The sequence below is a fragment of the Entelurus aequoreus genome, linkage group LG18, assembly GCF_033978785.1.
Source record: "Entelurus aequoreus isolate RoL-2023_Sb linkage group LG18, RoL_Eaeq_v1.1, whole genome shotgun sequence".
Taxonomy (NCBI): Eukaryota; Metazoa; Chordata; class Actinopteri; order Syngnathiformes; family Syngnathidae; genus Entelurus; species Entelurus aequoreus.
In genome coordinates this window covers 48,118,017-48,133,679 of record NC_084748.1, presented here as the reverse complement: position 1 = coordinate 48,133,679, position 15,663 = coordinate 48,118,017, and the positions used below count along the sequence as shown (strand labels likewise).

Below are 15,663 nucleotides of genomic sequence, written 5' to 3'. Positions count from 1 at the left end.
GTTTTTAATCTTCATTATTTACGTCAAGTTATTACAGTATGTCTCTCTCTCTCTCTATATATATATATATATATATATACATTTATTGTATTCTTTTTGGCCCAAGGGGGCGCATTTAAATTTCTTACACGGACTTGTTGTTTCATATGTTGACCAGAGGGGGTGCACTTTTAAAAGCGACACACAGTCAATTTGAAAAATCCCTCCTATTTGGGACCACTCTCATTTTGACCACCAGGGGTGCTAATGAGACATTTTCTATTAGATGCAATGGTTTTCCGTATTGGGTCCATGATTTCGGTCCTAACTTGTTCACACCTCCTCATATGGAGGGTGATTTTCCTTGTTGGTGTCTCAAGAAGGGTAGAAATACAAGAACACACACACACATAAATACATTCTTGTATTTCGTACCTTCTTGAGACCTGAGAAAAATGCCTACTTCTTTAGAAATATAAAAAACATGTATTTACAACATTAATAATATATACATACTTTGCAAATATTAAAAAGGTAAGCTTTTATTTATTTATTTTTTGATTTATTTTGTGTATATAATTGGTTTTTATTTTCATTATTTCTATATACATATTTATTTTATCGTTTTTTATTCATTTTGGCTAAAGGGGGCACATTTCAATTTCTTACACACACTTGTTATTTCATATGTTGACCAGAGGGGGAGCACTTTTAAAAGCGACACACAGTCAATTTGAATTTTGATGGATTTCACCACCAGGGGGTGCAAATGAGATCTCTACTTTTTTTGTTTTTTGTAATGTGCTTAAGGCCGATGACAAAGGAGTCAGGGACCACAGATGGCCCCTGTGCCGCACTTTGGGCAACACAGCTGTAGAAGCTAACTGTTAATGGCCACTACAGTCTTAGTAGCGTAGTGTATTTGTTCATCCTATGCTCACATATTGGTTGTCTTACATCAGCACCGGAAGTGGTAAAATCAGCTGTTCACCTGGCGGTTTTTTTGGGGATGAATAGGGAAGTCCTTCCTGGTCTTGTTTTATTATATATTGCTGCCTTTGCACCTGTCAAGGTTTACTTTTGTATCCACATTAAATCAACAAAAAATCCTGACTTTGGAGCAATGTTCACGGACTCTAGTATTTGGCTCTCTATTAGATGTAATGTTATTGGGACCATGATTTATGTCATCACTTGTTCACACCTCCTCATATGGAAGCTACTTTTCCTTGTTGACGTCCCAAGAAGGGCAGGAATACAAGAACACGCACACACACACACGCACACACACACAGTATGACAGTAGCCGTGTGATAAGGGAAAAAAGGAACCCAGGCAGGGTTGAGGACCATCCATCCCCAGGGTCTTCATTACCTCATTGCAGCCATTTATCGCAGCGATCTCCCAGTATATCTCCTGCCGGCTAATTCGTTTACACGAGTGACGGGGCCCCTCTGTGCCAACACGGGGGCCTTCACGAGCATCATTGCTTGGCAGCTAAAAAAAGACCAGGACACGCAGTATGTTCTGCAACGTGTCAGAGGAGTCCATGTTGCATTTTGCTCTGCTGGATTTGCAAAGAAAACATAAAAAAATGTGCAGTTTTATTGGAAATTGACTTTTTTTTAGTTTTTTTTTCAAGTAGTACAAAAGTGCACACCATATAAACATAAACTACATGGGGCAAATTCCCGAAGGAATTGCGTGTGAATGCTCCAATGCTGAAGTTGAAGTGAAATGCTGACAGAATGTAGTAGGAATGTAAGAATAGTTTCAATGTTAAAATGGTTTGAATGTGGAAGCGTTTGAATTTCCAGGAAAAACTGGCATTTAGTTTGGAACTTGGGAAAGTGTTAGTTTGAATGTCCAGGATGAGTGGAATGTGTTGAAGGTGGAATGGTTTGAATACGTTGAAAAACGTGGGAATTGTGGAAGTTTGAAAAATGGACAATTCATTTTGAATTGGGAAAATGAAAAAAAAAAAAAAAAAAAGGAATTATGGGAAATCCTGGAAGTTTTTTAGAATTGTTGAAGTAGAGCACACAATTCCCAAAAAAATGGAAAAATGTCCCGGAAAATCTGGAATTCTGGAAAATTCTGGATTTGTTTTTAACTTGGAAAAAAAGTAGTTTAAATTTCCAAAATTTGGAATATGTTGAAGGAGAAATGGTTTGAATCGGTTGAAAAATGTGGAAATGGTGGAAGTTTGAAAAATGGCCAATTCATTTTGAATGGGAAAAATGTCCCAGGAAAACCTGGAATTCTGGGAAATCTGGGAATTTTTCCTGTTAAAAAACAACTTCGTTTTTTTTCCTGATTAAGGGGAATGTTTTGACGGTGGAACGGTTGAAGTGGGTTGAAAAATGTGGGAGGAGTAGTCACCAGAAAAAAGGGTGGAAATAGGGCTTTGGAAAACCGGGAATTCTGGAAAATCCTGGATTTTTTTTTTTAACTTAGACAAAAAAATAGTTTAAATTTCCAGGATGAGTGGAATGCGTTGAAGGTGGAATGGTTTGAAAAATGTGGAAATGGTGGAAGTTTGAAAAATGGCCAATTCATTTTGAATGGGAAAAATATCCCGGAAAACCTGGAATTCTGGAAAATCCTGGAATTTTTTTTAACTTGGAAAAAAAGTAGTTTAAATTTCCAAAATGGTGGAATGTGTTGAAAGTGAAATGGTTTGAATTGGTTGAAAAATGTGGAAATGGTGGAAGTTTGAAAAATGGCCAATTCATTTTGAATGGGAAAAATGTTCCGGAAAACCTAGAATTCTGGGAAATCTGGGAATTTTTCCAGTTAAAAAAACAACTTTGTTTTTTGTCCTGATTAAGAGGAATGCTTTGCGGGTGGAACGCTTGAAGTGGGTTGAAATATGTGGGAAGAGTAGTTGCCAGAAAAAAGGGTGGAAATGAGCTTTGGAAAACCAAGAATACTGGAAATTCCTGGAATTGTTTTTAACTTGGAAAAAAAGTAGTTTACATTTCCAAAATTGTGGAATACGTTGAAGGTGGTTTGAATGGGTTGAAAACTGTGGAAATAGTGGAAGTTTGAAAATTGGCCAATTCATTTTGAATGGGAAAAATGTCCCAGAAAACCTGGAATTCTGGGAAATCTGGGAATTTTTCCGGTTCAAAAAACAACTTTGTTTTTTGTCCTGATTTAGAGGAATGTTTTGACGGTGGAACGGTTGAAGTGGGTTGAAAAATTTGGGAGGAGTAGTCGCCAGAAAAAAGGGTGGAAATAGGGCTTTGGAAAACCAGGAATTCTGGAAAATCCTGGGATTCTTTTTAACTTGGAAAAAAATAATTAAAATTCCAAAATGGTGGAATGCGTTGAAGGTAGAATGGTTTGAATCGGTTGAAAAATGTGGAAATGGTGGAAGTTTGAAAAATGGCCAATTCATTTTGAATGGGATAAATGTCCCGGAAAATCTGGAATTCTGGAATTGTTTTTAACTTGGAAAAAAAGGAGTTTAAATTTCCAAAATGGTGGAATATGTTGAAGGAGAAATGGTTTGAATCGGTTGAAAAATGTGGAAATGGTGGAAGTTTGAAAAATGGCCAAATCATTTTGAATGGGAAAAATGTCCCAGGACAACTTAAAATTCTGGGAAATCTGGGAATTTTTCCAGTTCAAAAAACAACTTTGTTTTTTTTTCCTGATTAAGAGGAATGTTTTGACGGTGAAACGGTTGAAAAATGTGGGAGGAGTAGTCACCAGAAAAAAGGGTGGAAATAGGGCTTTGGAAAACCGGGAATTCTGGAAAATCCTGGATTTTTTTTTTAACTTGGAAAAAAAAATAGTTTAAATTTCCAGGATGAGTGGAATGCGTTGAAGGTGGAATGGTTTGAAAAATGTGGAAATGGTGGAAGTTTAAAAAATGTCCAATTCATTTTGAATGGGAAAAATGTCCCGGAAAACCTGGAATTCTGGAAAATCCTGGAATTTTTTTTAACTTGGAAAAAAAGTCGTTTAAATTTCCAAAATGGTGGAATGTGTTGAAAGTGAAATGGTTTGAATCGGTTGAAAAATGTGGAAATGGTGGAAGTTTGAAAAATGGCCAATTCATTTTCAATGGGAACAATTTTCCGGAAAACCTGGAATTCTGGGAAATCTGGAAATTTTTCCAGTTCAAAAAACAACTTCGTTTTTTTCCTGATTAAGAGGAATGTTTTGACGGTGGAACGGTTGAAGTGGGTTGAAAAATTTGGGAGGAGTAGTCGCCAGAAAAAAGGGTGGAAATAGGGCGTTGGAAAACCAGGAATTCTGGAAAATCCTGGAATTCTTTTTAACTTGGAAAAAAATAGTTACAATTTCCAAAATAGTGGAATGCGTTGAAGGTAGAATGGTTTGAATCGGTTGAAAAATGTGGAAATGGTGGAAGTTTGAAAAATGGCCAATTCATTTTGAATGGGAAAAATGTCCCGGAAAATCTGGAATTCTGGAAAATTCTGGAATTGTTTTTAACTTGGAAAAAAAGTAGTTTAAATTTCCAAAATGGTGTTATGTGTTGAAAGAGAAATGGTTTGAATAGGTTGAAAAATGTGGAAATGGTGGAAGTTTGAAAAATGGCCAAATCATTTTGAATGGGAAAAATGTCCCAGGACAACTTAAAATTCTGGGAAATCTGGGAATTTTTCCAGTTCAAAAAACAACTTCGTTTTTTTTTCCTGATTAAGAGGAATGTTTTGACGGTGAAACGGTTGAAAAATTTGGGAGGAGTAGTCGCCAGAAAAAAGGGTGGAAATAGGGCTTTGGAAAACCAGGAATTCAGGAAGGAGGAGGAGAAGGAGAAATGGTTTGAATAGGTTGAAAAATGTGGAAATGGTGGAAGTTTGAAAAATGGCCAAATCATTTTGAATGGGAAAAATGTCCCAGGACAACTTAAAATTCTGGGAAATCTGGGAATTTTTCCAGTTCAAAAAACAACTTCGTTTTTTTTTTTCCTGATTAAGAGGAATGTTTTGACGGTGAAACGGTTGAAGTGGGTTGAAAAATGTGGGAGGAGTAGTCACCAGAAAAAAGGGTGGAAATAGGGCTTTGGAAAACCGGGAATTCTGGAAAATCCTGGATTTTTTTTTTAACTTGGAAAAATAAAATAGTTTAAATTTCCAGGATGAGTGGAATGCGTTGAAGGTGGAATGGTTTGAAAAATGTGGAAATGGTGGAAGTTTGAAAAATGTCCAATTCATTTTGAATGGGAAAAATGTCCCGGAAAACCTGGAATTCTGGAAAATCCTGGAATTTTTTTTAACTTGGAAAAAAAGTCGTTTAAATTTCCAAAATGGTGGAATGTGTTGAAAGTGAAATGGTTTGAATCGGTTGAAAAATGTGGAAATGGTGGAAGTTTGAAAAATGGCCAATTCATTTTGAATGGGAACAATTTTCCGGAAAACCCGGAATTCTGGAAATGTTTCCAGTTCAAAAAACAACTTCGTTTTTTTCCTGATTAAGAGGAATGTTTTGACGGTGGAACGGTTGAAGTGGGTTGAAAAATTTGGGAGGAGTAGTCGCCAGAAAAAAGGGTGGAAATAGGGCTTTGGAAAACCAGGAATTCTGGAAAATCCTGGGATTCTTTTTAACTTGGAAAAAAATAGTTACAATTTCCAAAATAGTGGAATGCATTGAAGGTAGAATGGTTTGAATCGGTTGAAAAATGTGGAAATGGTGGAAGTTTGAAAAATGGCCAATTCATTTTGAATGGGAAAAATGTCCCGGAAAATCTGGAATTCTGAAAAATTCTGGAATTGTTTTTAACTTGGAAAAAAAGTAGTCTAAATTTCCAAAATGGTGTTATGTGTTGAAGGAGAAATAGTTTGAACAGGTTGAAAAATGTGGAAATGGTGGAAGTTTGAAAAATGGCCAAATCATTTTGAATGGGAAAAATGTCCCAGGACAACTTAAAATTCTGGGAAATCTGGGAATTTTTCCAGTTCAAAAAACAACTTCGTTTTTTTTCCTGATTAAGAGGAATGTTTTGACGGTGAAACGGTTGAAGTGGGTTGAAAAATGTGGGAGGAGTAGTCACCAGAAAAAAGGGTGGAAATAGGGCTTTGGAAAACCGGGAATTCTGGAAAATCCTGGATTTTTTTTTAACTTGGAAAAAAAAATAGTTTAAATTTCCAGGATGAGTGGAATGCGTTGAAGGTGGAATGGTTTGAAAAATGTGGAAATGGTGGAAGTTTGAAAAATGGCCAATTCATTTTGAATGGGAAAAATGTCCCGGAAAACCTGGAATTCTGGAAAATCCTGGATTTTTTTTAACTTGGAAAAAAAGTAGTTTAAATTTCCAAAATGGTGGAATGTGTTGAAAGTGAAATGGTTTGAATCGGTTGAAAAATGTGGAAATGGTGGAAGTTTGAAAAATGGCCAATTAATTTTGAATGGGAAAAATGTCCCGGAAAACCTGGTATTCTGGAAAATCCTGGATTTTTTTTTAACTTGGAAAAAAAGTAGTTTAAATTTCCAAAATGGTGAAATATGTTGAAAGTGAAATGGTTTAAATCGGTTGAAAAATGTGGAAATGGTGGATGTTTGAAAAATGGCCAATTCATTTTGAATGAGAAAAATGTCCCAGGAAAACCTGGAATTCTGGGACTTTTTGGAATTTTTCAAGGGAAACTCTGCCATTCCCGAATAGGCTGAACAGTTTGAAGTTGGAACGGTTTGAATCGGGTGAAAAATGCGGAAGGTAGAGCGCGGCCAAATCTGGAGAAGTAGAAGAATAAATGGATGCATTTTGGTGTAGAAAAGCATGTGTGACATTCACACAATAACAAACATTTTCTGGATGAGTTTATAAATCCTCTTTAAGTGCACTCACTTTATTCCAGTGCTTCTTAATTCTCTTCTGTTCGAGTTTGAGTTTGTGAATCCCATGCAAGTCACAAATCTGAGTCTCTGACTGACGTGGACGTGTTTGCGTGTGCCATTAAATGTGGCCCCCTGCTGGGAGCCCAGCAGCTGCGCTCTGACTGATGTTTGGCTCAGGAGAGAGAAGACTTTTTATTAACTTTCTTCTAGACACGTCCTGTTCTTCCTCCAATACTCGTCATCAGCGGGCTCGTGTACAACTGTTAGCATCATTTCAATCAAAGATACTCTATAATGCCAAAAGTATTTGGCCACCCATCCACATGATGAGAATCAGGTGTCCTCATCACTTGGCCCGGTGTATCAAATCAAGCACTTTAGGCATGGAGACTGTTTCTACAAACATTTGTGAAAGAATGGGCCGCTCTCAGTGATTTCCAGCATGGAACTGTCACAGGATGCCACCTGTGCAACAAATCCAGTTGTAAAATTTCCTCGCTCCTAAATATTCCATAGTCAACTTTATTATAAGAAAAGTGAAGAGTTTTGGAACAACAGCAACTCAGCCACCAAGTGGTAGGCCACGTAAACTGACAGAGAGGTCAGAATAGTGTAAAGACTTTCTGCACAGTCAGTTGCTACAGAGCTCCAGACTTCACGTGACCTTCCAATTAGCCCACGTACAGTACGCAGAGAGCTTCACGGAATGGGTTTCCATGGCCGAGCAGCTGCATCTAAGCCATACATCCCCATACAGTGGTGTGAAGCACGTCACCACTGGACTTTAGAGCAGTGGGGACGCCTTCTCTGGAGTGATGAATCACACTTTTCCATCTGGCAATCTGATGGACCAGTCTGGGTTTGGAGGTCGCCAGGAGAACGCTACATTTCGGACTGCATTGCGCCGAGTGTGAAATTTGGTGGAGGAGGAATTATGGTGTGGGGTTGTTGTTCAGGAGTTAGTTGCAGTGAATGCTCCAGAATACCAAAACATTTTGGACAATTCCATGGGATGGCACTTCAAGTTGATATGTGAGTCAAGGCCAAATACTTATGACAACATAGTGTATTGTTGACTTGTACATTTCGGACATCAGTGATCACCTTCTGAAGAAAGGAGAGGAACCTAGCAAAGACTGAATAAAAACAAGCTTCGGTGTAGGAACCTTGTCTCCGTGTACAAACGTTTCTTCCAACCAGGGCAGCCATTTTGTGCCGGGCAGCACATGCATTGTGGGTGGGCTCATCCATCTTTGAGTGCTTCGGTCATTGTTACGGTTAGCTACTATGCTAATTGTGTGAATGCTCCAAAACATTCACACATGCTTTTCTACACCAAAAATTCATCTATTTATTCAACTTCTTCTTCTTCTCCAGATTTTGCCGCGCTCTAACTTCCACATTTTTCACCCGATTCAAAGCGGTCAACCTTCAAACTGTTCAGCCTATTCGGGTATCGCGGGCTTTCCCTTGACGAATTCTAAAAATTCCCAGATTTCCCAGAATTCCAGTTTTTCCAGGACATTTTTCCCATTCAAAATGAATTGGCCATTTTTCAAACTTCTACCATTTCCACATTTTTCAACCCTATTTTCACCCTTTTTTTCTGGTGACTACTCCTTCCACATTTTTCAATGCATTTCAACCGGTCCACCGTCAAAACATTCCTCTTAGTCAGGACAAAAAACAAAGTTGTTTTTTAAACTGGAAAAATTCCCAAAATTCCAGGAATTCCGTAATACCATTTCTCAAACTACTTCAACATTTCTCGACCGATTTGAAAAATTCCAACACCAACCATTTCAACTCATTCAGAACTTTCAAGTTTTTTTACCATTTAAAAAAAATAAAATCATGCTTTTCCCGAAATTCCCCATTTTTTGGGAAATTCCCATTTAAATCAACAGTACATTCTTCAAAGTGTCACAATTCCCACATTTTTCACCCGATTCAAACTGTTCCAACTTCAAACTGTTCAGCCTATTTGGGAACGGCGGGCTTTCCCTTGACAAATTCTAAAAATTCCCAGATTTCCCAGAATTCCAGTTTTTCCAGGACATTGTTCCCATTCAAAATGAATTGGCCATTTTTCAAACTTTCACCATTTCTACATTTTTCAACCTATTCAAACCATTCCATCTTCATCATATTCCACCATCCTGGAAATTCAAACCGTCATTTTTCCAAGTTCCAAACAATTCCAGGATTTTCCAGAATCCCTGCTTTTCTAAAGCCCTATTTCCACCCTTTTTTCTGGCAACTACTCCTTCCACATTTTTCAACTCATTTCAACTGTTGCACCATCAAAACATTCCTCTTAATCAGGACAAAAAACAAAGTTGTTTTTTAAACTGGAAAAATTCCCGTTTTTCCCGGAAATCCGTAATACCATTTCTCAATTCAACATGTTACTACTTCAACATTTCTCGACCGATTTGAAAAATTCCAACACCAACTATTTCAACTCATTCAGAACATTCAATTTTTTTTTTTACCATTTTCCAAAAAAAATCCTGCTTTTCCCGAAATTTCCCATTTTTGGGGAAATTCCCATTGAAATGAATGGGACATTCTTCAAAATGTCACAATTCCCACATTTTTCATCCAAAAACTGTTCCAACTTCAAAATATTCAGCCTGTTTGGGAATTGTGTGCTCTACTTCAACAATTCTAAAAAAATTCCAGGATTTCAGTTCAACTTGGAGCATTCACACGCAATTCCTTCAGGAATTGCCTCATCTAGTTGTGTGAATGCTCCAAAGCATTCACACATGTTTTTTCTTCTTCTACTCAATCTTCTTCTCCAGATTTTGGCGCGCTCTACCTTCCACATTTTTCACCCGATTCAAACTCTTCCAACTTCAAACTGTTCAGCCTATTCGGGAATCGCGGGCTTTCCCTTGACAAATTCCAAAAATTCCCGGATTTCCCAGAATTCCGGGTTTATTTAATAACCAAGTCAAACAACAAGTTGAACTGTCCTCCTATGCAGCCGCCCTTTTGACACGCACACAAACTGTCTCTAGTCCTGTGGTGCACTCATTGTTTGAAACCACTAAAACTTCTCAACCTTTCTTACAATGATCAGGAATGAAAAATAACATCTACTTCTCCGTATTCTTAATTAATAACAAAGCCAACACAACAAGCTGAACTATCCTCCTATGCAGGCGCACCTCCGACAGACACACACACACACTGTCACATTAGAAGGTGATGGATCTTTATTAACGAGCTAAAACAACAACAATGGCAAGCTGCCAAGACGCACACGCACACACACACACACACACACACACACACACACACACACACACACACACACACACACACACACACACACACACACACAGAAGTCCCTTTGGTGCCCTCACAAACAATCAGGAATCACAATAATACCTGACTTTAAAGGGGAACTGCACTTTTTTGGGAATTTTGCACATCGTTCACCCTCATTATGAGAGACATATTTGTTCTCACGTATACAAATCGTCTCGTTCTTGGTGGCTAACAAAGCAGCTAATGTTAATCAATTGTACCTCGAAATCACTTTAAAAATTAATTTTACCTCGAAATCACTTTAAAAATTCATTCAAAAACTGTCAATACTTCATTCAGGTTCTGTAACCCGTATAATAACCAAACTGTAACAACATAGTTATTGTAAGCACGAACACTGAGGAACTCTTTTTCTAGCGTACTAACACAAAGGCGTGCTACGGTGTTAGCTGTAAAAGCTAACTACAGCAAAAGATAAGCTATATTCTACAACAACACGAAACGCGTTTGAGTTTGTAATGCACAACACTGTGCTAGGACACCAATATGTACTGAGTGAAAAACATGAACACTCATATTACAGTATCTGTAAAGTATTATTTCACGTTTTGTTTGTACACAGCTAGCCAGACAGTGTATGTAGTGCAGTTGTAATAACACACATGACGTGCTGCGTGTATCATGATCAATATAAAGTGTGACTCACTCCATGGACAGTTGTCTGTTTGGTCCAGCTGGCCGGGGACGTTTCCTGTTGATTTTGTTTAAGCACTCTATTTATGTCGAAATAACTTTGCTCCAAATTCCATATTTATAGCGTCAAAGTCACTTTCGCCTCACTCTCTCGGCTTCCGTCTGCTCAAACGTCTCACTCTTCCTTCGTGCTTGCTTCTGTAAGCAGTAGTTCATCCTCAGTACATTCAGCTTCAAAAAGATAAGCTTGTGAATCCTCATTTGTCTAAAAATAGTCGTCTTCGTTGTCTGTTACCAAGTCCGCCATGATTAGAAAACACACTGGCGTTTGATTCCGGAAGTAGGAACACACATTTGTTGGCAGAAGTCGGACGTGCGTTGCTATGGCAACAGAAATCAATGCGCAGAAAGACTGCAGACAAATCACAGAAGGAGGTTTTGTGTTCTGGCCGGAGAAAGGAAGCAGAACTTTGAAAGAATGACAGACTGCACCTTCCACCCTCGCAGTTCACCTCCTTCAGGGGTCAGCGCTCTGAGATTTAAGGGAGCAAATAAAAATAAACACAAGGCTAACAACCCGCCTTTCCTCCCGTCACTCCCGGCAGGTGGTGGAGACGTGTCCTTCTCACCTCTGCCTTCCAAAAGCCTAATTAGGTGTCACGCTCAACCAGAGCGCCCCCTGTTGTGCGTCTAGAGGAGACGTACTCACGCGAACATGTGAAAGCCCTCAGATAAACGTCCGACGTGGAAGTAGAAGCTTTTAAAAGGTCAAACAGTTGTTGATGTTTCGCTCTAAATAGCAAACATTGATATAAAGCAGCCAATTATCTTTAGTCACCTTTCCCTTCTTTGGACATCTTTCTAGTCCCTCGCCTCAAACCTCCTTCCATCTGCACACCTCAACCTTTTCTTCCATCCAGTGCAGGGTGTCACACCTACGGACAAGATATTTCATGTTCACACTAAGAAACTTCTTTTTTGTTGTTGCAAATAATCATGAACTTGGAATTTAATGGCAGCAACACATTGCAAAAAAGTTGTCAGAGGGGCATTTTTACCACTGTGTTAAATGGCCTTTCCTTTTAACAACACTCAGTAAAGGTTTGGGAACTGAGGAGACACATTTTTGAAGTGGAATTCTTTCCCATTCTTGCTTGATGTACAGCATAAGTTGTTCAACAGTCTCCCTTATCATATTTTAGCCTTCATATTGCACCACACATTTTCTATGTCTGGACTACAGGCAGGCCAGTCTAGTACCCGCACTCTTTTACTATGTAACACGTGGCTTGGCATTGTCTTGCTGAAATAAGCAGGGGCGTCCATGATAATGTTGCTTGGATGGCAACATATGTTGCTCCAAAAGCTGTATGTACCTTTCAGCATTAATGGTGCCTTCACAGATGTGTAAGTTACCCATGTCTTGGCCACTAATAATAATAATAATAATAATGGATTAGATTTTATATAGCGCTTTTCTGTTATTAGATACTCAAAGCGCTCACAGAGAAGTGTGAACCCATCATTCATTCACACCTGGTGGTGGTAAGCTACATTTGTAGCCACAGCTGACCTGGGGTAGGCTGACGGAAGCGAGGCTGCCAGTTTGTGCCTACGGTCCCTCCGACCACCATTTATCATTCATTCATCATTCATTCACCAGTGTGAGCGGCACCGGGGGCAAGGGTGAAGTGTCCTGCCCAAGGACACAATGACAGCGATTTGGATGTCAAGAGGCGGGGAGCGAACCTGCAAGCCTCAGGTTTTCTGGCACGGCCGCTCTACCCACTACGCCATGCCGCCCCCAATAATAATATTTTGACATTCAGGGCAGACAATAGATTTTATTTTCCCCAATTAGTGATTGTACTGTTTAAAAAAAGATTACTCCATATATGTTTATATGTTTTTTTTCTATTTATTTATTTACTATATTATTTTATTTTATTTGTACTTTTTTTCTTTGTTAATATTATTATTTTGTTTTGTTTTTGGTTTTTTTGCTGTTTTTCTCTTTCTTTTGTGGGGGGGAAGGATTGTTGGGATATAAACAAAATAATATTTTGACATTCAGGGCAGACAATATATTTTATTTTCTCCAATTAGTGATTGTACTGTTTAAAAAAAAGATTACTCCATATATGTTTATAGTTTTTTTTCTATTTATTTATTTTAATATATATGTTCATATTATTTTATTTTCTATTATTATTAATTTTTATTTGTTAATATTATTATTTTGGTTTGTTTTGTTTTTGGGTTTTTTTGGCTGTTTTTCTCTTTTTCTTTTTTTGGGGGGGAAGCATTGTTGGGATGTAAACAAAATATTTTGACATTCAGGGCATATAATAGATTTTATTTTCTCCAATTAGTGATTGTACTGTTTAAAAAAAGATTACTCCATATATGTTCATAGGTTTTTTTTCTATTTATTTATTTACTCTATGATCATATTATTTTATTTTATTTATAATTTTTTATTTATTTTTCTGTGTTAATATTATTATTTTGTTTTGTTTTTGGGTTTTTTTTTGCTGTTTTTCTCTTTCTTTTTTGGGGGGAAGGATTGTTGGGATATAAACAAAATAGTATTTTGACATTCAGGGCAGACAATAGATTTTATTTTCTCCAATTAGTGATTGTACTGTTTAAAAAAAAAAAAGATTGCTCCATATATGTTTATAGTTTTTTTTTCTATTTATTTATTTACTATATGTTCATATTATTTTATTTTCTATTATTATTAATTTTTATTTGTTAATATTATTAATATTTTGTTTTGTTTTGTTTTTTTGGCTGTTTTTCTCTTTTTCTTTTTTGGAGGGGAAGGATTGTTGGGATATAAACAAAATAATATTTTGACATTCAGGGCAGATAATATATTTCATTTTCTCCAATTAGTGATTGTACTGTTTAAAAAAAGATTACTCCATATATGTTTATAGGTTTTTTTTCTCGATTTATTTATTTACTATATGTTCATATTATTTTATTTTTTATTATTATTATTAATTTTTATTTAATTTTTATTTGTTAATATTATTTTATTTTTTTGTTTTTTGTTTTTTTGCTATTTTTCTCTTTCCTTTTTTGGGAGGGAAGGATAGTTGGGATATAAACAAAATAATATTTTGACATTTAGAGCAGACAATAGATGTATGCAAATATGATGTAATGAATAGGAATGTCTGATGCTGAAATAAAAATAAAAAAGACGGAATACTATTTACTGCAACATGTTAGTGTAAAAAACAAACATTATGATTTGCACATTTTCAGAATGTGCTCAGTCTATTTATAAACAAAAAAAAACTACCTGAAGTTGTCTTTAGTTTTAAGTTATCATGCCATGATTTGACCCACTAAAAGGACTTTGGCAGCCCTGATCTGCGTGGAAATCCTCCAGAAGAGGTCCTCTAAAGGCGACACGTAAAGAGACACTTCCCTGATGACAATGCGTTCGCGTTAGGCGTCGCCAAAAAAAGGCCGAGGCGTCTTTGTGGCAAAGACAACCTCCGACGTGCACACACTGCGGATGAGTTCGGCGGAGCTGCAGAGCGAGCAGCAAAGCAGCGTGGGTAGAGAGGCGGCATCACAGCACCGGGCCCCCTCCTCGCTATTCTTAGCTCTTCCTCCTCCTAACGCAGTCACACATGACGAGGTGTGGAGAAGGCGAGGGAGAATACAAAAAAAAACATTCACACTTTCTTTTTATGTTCACTATTTCAACCAACATCTTCTTCCCAAACGGTCCTGGAGTTACGCTTTGCTCCAAACATATTTGCTTCAATGATATTAGGACAAAACGTTTGAAAAGGCATGTTTGGTAGGAATGTGCCGATCCATTGTGTTGATATTGCGGTACTAATGTATCAAAAACGGTCCTATGCTCTGCTTGAAAAGTACCGTTTGTCTTCTTTTTTACAGCAGAGGTCTCAGACACACGGCCCGCGGGCCAATTGCGGCCCGCGAGAAGTTATTTTGCGGCCCCCACCTTAATATGAAAGTTTAATGTTAGTGCGGCCCGCGAGTTTTAAATGAATGGCGCTTGACAGCGTTGTGTGCGGAGCTGAAGGAATCTACCAATCACGGTGTGGTATACGGCTTTCGACAATATTGAGGGCATGCCGTACAAACAGCGTGCCGGCCCAGTCACATGTTGCATGCGGCTTCTGCAGGCACACTCAAGTGACTGCAAGACATACTTGGTCAACAGCCATACAGGTCACACTGAGGGTGGCGTATAAACAACTTTAACACTGTTACAAATATGCGCCACACTGTGAACCCACACCAAACAAGAATGACAAACACATTTCAGGAGAACATCCACACCGTAACACAACATAAACACAACAGAACAAATACCCAGAATCCTTGGCAGTCCTAACTCTTCCGGGCTACGTGTAACACGTTAGTCGTGATGTTAGCCCGTTCGAGGCTAATTGTGCTACCGTAACTGTAAACTCCACGGCGAACCCCCCCGTTGGCTCCAGACAGAGACGATTTTTGTTATTTGGGTCCAAAATACCAAATTGCCATGGAGACGAGGGTTTTCTTACGTGCCTGGCTGCAGTCACACCGCGACACCTGTCCGTCAGTAATAAAGTCCCTGATAACCTGGACCAATTCAAACCGTTATTTGTTTTTTTAATTTTTTTATTTGCATTGCCTCACGCGATGAACACTACATATATTTTTATATGACGCCGGATAACACTCCGGGAGCCGTCACTTTTTTGCGCTCGCGATCCCGGTACTTTCCGCCGACCGCCGTGTTGCTGTAGGGAGGAAAAGCGGAACGACGCACATTGCGGAAATAACATTATTCTCCGTGCGTCGGCTAAATACAAATATATTCCACAACCCCAAACATGTCTTTTTCAAAGCCTGCAGTGA

At 38.1% G+C, this 15,663-nt stretch overlaps 1 protein-coding gene across 7 annotated transcripts in view; it reads right to left on the bottom strand.

Annotated features, from left to right (window-relative positions):
* The window catches only part of grin2bb (glutamate receptor, ionotropic, N-methyl D-aspartate 2B, genome duplicate b), a 267,893-nt gene that overhangs the window by 199,119 nt on the left and 53,111 nt on the right, over positions 1-15,663 (bottom strand). Inside the window, exon 3 of one of the 7 annotated variants that reach the window (XM_062027310.1) lies at positions 11,603-11,699. The exons of 5 other annotated variants lie outside the window; for them this stretch is intronic. The gene's annotated coding sequence lies outside the window, so the exon portion shown is untranslated. Of the gene's footprint in view, positions 1-11,602; positions 13,218-15,663 lie in introns of those variants that run through there. One more of the 7 variants, XM_062027311.1, reaches the window with a different exon arrangement.